This window comes from Podarcis bocagei (assembly GCF_964188305.1).
Source record: "Podarcis bocagei genome assembly, chromosome: 2".
Lineage (NCBI taxonomy): Eukaryota > Metazoa > Chordata > Lepidosauria > Squamata > Lacertidae > Podarcis > Podarcis bocagei.
The window spans coordinates 57,653,395-57,659,984 of NC_138126.1; positions in this window are offsets into that span (position 1 = coordinate 57,653,395).

The following is a 6,590-nucleotide window of genomic DNA, read 5'->3' on the forward strand; positions in this document are numbered from 1 at the left end:
TTCTGTGGAACATCTCAGTTGCTTTGCCACATCGTATAGCTAGCTGGCTAACATTTCATTTGCAGACACATAGAATCTCACTGGAAGAGAAACAGTACACAAATATATGGCATTTATGAGAAAGGCAGGAAGAAATCTGATTTTTTCCCCCAGATGACCTTGGTGTCGCTCTGTAATTATATTAAATGAAACAAGGAAAACACAAAAGATCTATTGGGTGTATAAAGAAAGAAAAGTGATGGGGATAATTGAGCCCTCCAATTCTTGAATTAGCATTCAGAATAAGGAAGTTAATTCCTTTCGGAAGGCAGCAGCTTAAGACGCCCCTTCCAGACTCCAGACTTTTAGACTCTGGACTTAATGGTCTTGCAGGCACCAGGAATGGGAAACTGTTTATCAGGTAAAGTGTGTTACTTTGCTTGCTTCAGAATGTGGCGAGAAAACCCTGCTTCACTTGGGGGGCTCCGTTGCTCATTCTGCCAAGTGGGGCCCTGGAATTCTTCCTCAAAGTCCTGCACTGACAGCACCACCTCATTCATGTCATGACCTCAGAGTCCAGCAGCAAACAAGACTCAGAATTGAGGCTGCAGAATCTCTAACTAAAGAAACGGGCAAGGAGCCAGACCAGGTTCAGGTTGTGAAGACCACTGAGCCAAAGGCTGGCCGATAGGAGACCCTCCCCCCAGACCCTCGTGTACTACCTGGGCCTGAAGGGTCCCTGAGCAACCAAATGCACCCCACAATGTTTTGTGGCTCAAGTGGCACACTGAGCATACAATGCAGGAGGCTATGGGATGAAGGCTATGGTCCATCATTGGACCAGAGGGTTGGCATTTGAAAATCTGAAGTTATCCATAAGCCTGGGGACCGAGGTATAAAAAGACTAGGTTGTGCTCTCAACTTTTGTTGGAGCAAGTTGTTTACTCAAAGCTGTCCGTGGTCCTGCAACTCCTGACCTGTGGGATTCAGCATCAGACCAGAACATGACAGCTCCCTTCCAGCATTAGTCTAATGGTTCGGCACCAGTGTGCTGCACACCCACCATGAAGATTATTGATCTAGGCAGCAGAAATACCTTGCCTACATGGTCCACATCTGCTCTTCTCTTAGAACAAGAATGTGGTGTCTTCCGGATGTTGTCCATCACATCCGGCAACCATGGTTTATTGTCAGGGGTAGTGGGATCTGGAGGGCTACCCCTGCCTTAGAAGATCAATGGGTGGGTAAGGATAAAGGTGACTATACCTTTAAGGGAACTTCCCCTGTGTGGGTTAGAAGCTTAGCCTTCCTCACCCTGGTGCCCTCCATGTTGTTGGTCTACAGCTGCCAACATCTCAATTAACTGGCCATGCTAGCTGGGGCTAATGACAGTTGTAGCTCACCTACAGGGCACCAGGTCGGGGCAATCTGAACTAGGTTTCACCAGTGCCACCTGCCCTAGTTCCAGATGCTCCAGGTGTTCATGTAGGTATTACTTGTGGTTCCTTCATTAAATAGGGCAAGGTAACATGTGAATTGGCGCTAGAACAGGTATATAACAAATCAGTCAATTATGTTTAAAGTGTTTTATGATGCCATAGTCTTGGAAATGATTTACAGGGGAAGCTGATCCTAGGAAGCTGCCTTATGCCAAGCCAAGCCATTTGTCCATTTAGCTCTGTATTGTCACTCTGCACACACAGGCAGTGGTTCTCCAGGGTTTGAGAGAGAGGTCTTTCCCAGCCCTACCTATTGATGCTGGGGATTGAACTACGGCTCTTCTGTGTGTATAGCAGGTGCTTTACTGCTGAGCTATGGCCTTTCAGATTCATGTTTCACATCACGAGTGTCTGTTGAGGCCAGAGTTTGGCTTGGGCTCTCTGGTGGATATTGTGCACTTGAAACCCTAAGTCCATCTGAGCCACTGGGAGTGTTGCCTTGGCTTCATAACCTTTGCTTAGTTTAGAATCACATTTTGACTTTCATTAGTTCAATTTTGAACAATGTAATTGAACTAATCAAAGTCAAAGTTTTGCCTACATTAAAATGCAAATGGAGCAAATTATTCCAAGTCAGAGTTCACTGAGGTACTCAAAGGAGGTAAATTTGAATTTGAGGGCTTGTCAAAGGAAATTAATACTCGCATTTGATTTATGGATTTTAATAGCACTCTGTTCATTTAATCTCCTGTATATGAATATATTGGCAGCTGCATGTCTGGGTGCATCATGACAACATACACAAATGTGCTGTATGTTTCTTTGAGCATGCATGCACATATTCTGCGTCTGTGTATGCAAGCACTTGGGGAACTATACATTTGTATGTATATGCATGGTTGTACTCTGGCCTCTGACTCTCATTTATTGGGTGAAAATGGGATTAATTTCTAGACTCTTTGGTTGCCATGGCACCTGAGCATCCACAATATATAGTGCTGGGGGATTGACTCTCTGCTTATCCCAAGAGTTTGGGGACACTCTATAAACCAGAAGAATAAAGGCTTCTTTCCTCTTTGTGTGGAGCAAAGAGGAAAAGTCAATGACAGCAGATTACTCATTTGTGGCCCATTCTTTCTATGGTTGGGAACAATGAAAAAAGACCTATAGGAGCATATTTCTGTTGAAACCACTGATTAAAAAATGTACACGAGATATTCATCATTGTTCATAATAATATTAACGTTAATACTCAACATTTGTATAATTATAATAATTATACAATTGTGATTTCAAGTGTTTGAAGTGCTTCACATGGATTATTTAGTTGTAATAGTTACAATAGTTACCCTGTAAGATTTTATTTCTTGTTTTTCTGCAATCAAGCAGCATACAAATGTTGTTAAATAAAAATAAATGAAAGATAAAACAGTATTATTCCCTGAGGCTGAGGCCACCTAGTATGTCCATGACAGAGGGAATTCCTGGTTCATAGGTTAGCCTTAGCCATTACATTGCATCTGTTGTCATGGTTGTTCAGTGGTTGTTCAGCAATATAGCACAATATAGTCTTGTACACTGAGAAGGGTAGCTACATGACTCGTTCTGCTCTCTGAATAAAATAAGTGAGAGTGGGCTATGTTAATTGGATTCCAGATAACTACCTATTCTGCCCATTTGAAAAGAAGTGATAGTAATAATTAATGCCATGATTGGGTAGAAAATTCTGTTAAAGCCATTGCTTGTTCCTTTGGGCTACATCAAAAAAGATGGCAGCAGGGGAAGATAGATGACTAATTGGACTGAGATAGCATCCCAATGAAAAACCAATACTATTGGCTTAAAGACTATGGAATACACATTTTAATGGCTAGACTAGCATATTCAGTGAATGAAAGGTGTGGAGGGATATACACTAACTGGAGGTTAAAGGGGTGCCATTCTTAAATTTCTGGAATTGGAGATGATGATGTAGACAAACTTGATTTTTTTAAGAGAGTTGCAGAAGCAAGTAATAATGTGGGGAAAAGAGACCCCTTGGTTCTCCTAGCAACCAGCTCTTTAACCTCTTGAGGAACTGGGTATCTTTACTGAAGCTCCAGACTTTATAACCATTTGTTTGTTTCCTTAATCCTACTCAATTTCTCCAGCAGTTTTCTACCTGGCCCATGCTATAGGACTAAGCCACATAAATCATTCATCCAGGTAGGAGCAGTTCTGTATGCCCACTGAACAGGCGTTCCAATTACTTCACCACCAGCACAAATTAAAGGGCCCCCACAACTCTGCAAACCTCTGAATAACAACAGAGTGATCCACAATCTGTGTCTTGATGGAGCAATTAGAGAGCCATTCTGATGCAAATCCAGTGATGAGAACACAGTCCCAGTTTGTGTGTTTTGAAGTCTTGGCCAAATAATTGAATCTCACCCTCCCCTCCCCTGCTCCAAGCCTCTATAAGGTGATATTGACCTCTGCTGGTTGAAATGCTCCACTGAAGCAGAGCATCTGGAATGCAGAATAAAATTTCCAAAATTTTGCAGTGAGGAAGCCCACATTCCATGTTTTGAATATATCAGAGAATTTACACGTTAGGTTAATTGGCACACTTTGCTCCCAGAGTATAGTTTGGTGGGGAGAGTGAAGTTTGGCAGAATCTGATGTTTTGTTCACAGTTCCCCCACCCAAAAAAAAAATGTATTTCCGTGAACCCTATGGAGCTTTAAACTGTGTGTGTGTTTTGGTGAGTTTAATTCCCTCCCCCAGCTGAAAGTCTCCCCTGTTGCTGCATTGTCTTTTCCCACTCCCCTAAAGACGGAGGCGTCCAGTGAGCAGCTTGATGTGGGTGTGTTTTATATAGCTGAAGGGGTGAGCAGGTGGCCATTACTATGCTATGCAGGTGGCTGCATAAAGCCGAGTGATATAACATTTGGGGATGGCATTGTAGCAACTCTCCTGGGGAATCATGCTTCCATCGACTAGGGCAGGCATGTGGGGCTATGGTTGTTAGCCAAGATTTCGGTGCATATTGTTAAAGGTTACTACCATGGCAGTTTCCAGTTTTCTTTGTGAGAGATATCAGGGAGAGAGGCTGGGAGAAGAGGAGTAAAACGTCAAAGCAAACACAAGAGAAACAAGCTTGGAGTCAAAGAGGCAGGGCAGAACCATTTGTAGCTCTCACCTGCTTACCTGCAATTGCTGCTCGGTGGGAGCTGGCTGCTCTGTTGGGCATAATTTATTGAGTGTAATTAACTCCTGCTCCAGTTTTCAAATTGGCACTGTTATTACTTATTTCTGCTGCAGAGGTGCCTGGAGAGTGTGGAAGGAGCCCCATTGCGCTAGATGCGTATACATAACAAATGGAACAGCTGACCCTTTCTGAAAAAGGCTGCAGCCAAACATGGGAGGTGATTTGGGTGGCTCCTGCAAGAGAGAGTTTGCAAATGTATTTCTGACTGGAGGGCCAAACATCAGTCCTGTATGAAGAACAGATTTGACTTTATGTATTATCTTTCTGCATAAGATGTGCTCAGAACCAAGTGGGTACAGCTCATTGGAAGCCACGGGCGACTTGGGGGTGGGGTGTGTGTGATACAGATCTGGTGATCTGCAGAGCAAGATTACTTCTGCTATGCATTCCTGTCTGTAAAGTGGAACCCTGGTTTTCGAGCGTCTCGGAACCCAAACGCCGAAAACCCGGAAGTAATTGTTTCCGTTTTCGAACACGCCTCGGAAGTTGAATGGCTTCCACTGCATGTTTTTCCATTTTTTCAATGGATTTTGCCAAGTGCCCATTGATCCTCAGTTTTCGATTATAGATTACGTTCAAAAACCAAGGTTCCACTGTACTTTCCTACAGTTGCTGTTTCTGTTATTAAAAGGTACTTAGCACAAAGAACAAGTCAGAGTACAGAACACAAAAGCTATAGAATCTATAAGGAGAGAATTTATCTGTAGTTTTTTCTACGTGCAGGGAATTCCCATGGGGAAACATTTCAGGCAGGCAACCCCACTCACGCAACACATACATATATTGCCTGGACACTTGAGGAAAAAGCTTTCCGATTTGTTTTTACTGATTGTATCCAGTGAATGTTTTTACTGATTGTATAAAATGGCCCTAAGATGCATGGCAAGTAGTAGAGGCAGAGAAGGAATAATGATGCCTGGAGAAAGGGCCAGCTTGGTGTAGCAGAGTGCTGAACTAGGACCAGGGAGGTCCAGTCAACCTCTCCTGGCCTCACCTACCTTACAGGGCTATGGTGTAGGCTGGGGAAGAGAAAAAGAGAATAATGTATGTATACCACCTTAGAGTTCCTTGGAAGAATGGCAGACCATAAATGGAAAACAAATGAATACAGTAGTACCTCGGGTTAAGTACTTAATTTGTTCCGGAGGTCCGTACTTAACCTGAAACTGTTCTTAACCTGAAGCACCACTTTAGCTAATGGGGCTTCCCGCTGCTGCCGCCGCGCCGCCGGAGTGCAATTTCTGTTCTCATCCTGAAGCAAAGTTCTTAACCTGAAGCACTATTTCTGGGTTAGCGGAGTCTGTAACCTGAAGCGTATGTAACCCGAGGTACCACTGTACAGTACTGGCAAAGAAAGGGTCAATATCAACAAGAAATGCTCCTTGTGTGTTCTGGTCTCTTCCTGGCTTGGGCTTGCTTTCGCTTTCCTGGCTTGCTTTCCCTCCCTACCCCCTCTTCTGGCTCTGTTCACTGATTTGGGCAGAGCTGTAGACATTTAAAAGGTGCCGGGCTGGGGTGGGGGCAAGGGGAGGGGATAGAAATCTATGAAATGTCATGTAGAACTTGCTTTAGCCAGGGGCTGGGTAGGAGGGCCAGGAGGGAAATGAAAAGAAGGTGCTGCTGGGTGCAGTTTGTATGCCTGGTTAGATCATAAAAGTTTTTAAAGAAAAAAAGACTTTTTTTTTAAGTGGATGAGGAGAAACCAAACAATGGCCAGGAATTTGCCCAGATGGGAAGGGAATTTGCCCAGATGGCCACTGGTAACATTAAGCGGCATGGCTGCAGTAAGATTAGCACCTCGCTTAAGAAGTAATTATTTTAACACTAAGGAGGAAACTGGGAAGTGGAACATTAATTAGGGCAAGGCGTGCGCTTAAATGCAGAATACACAACCTGTTCACAAACACCGCATATATTGATTG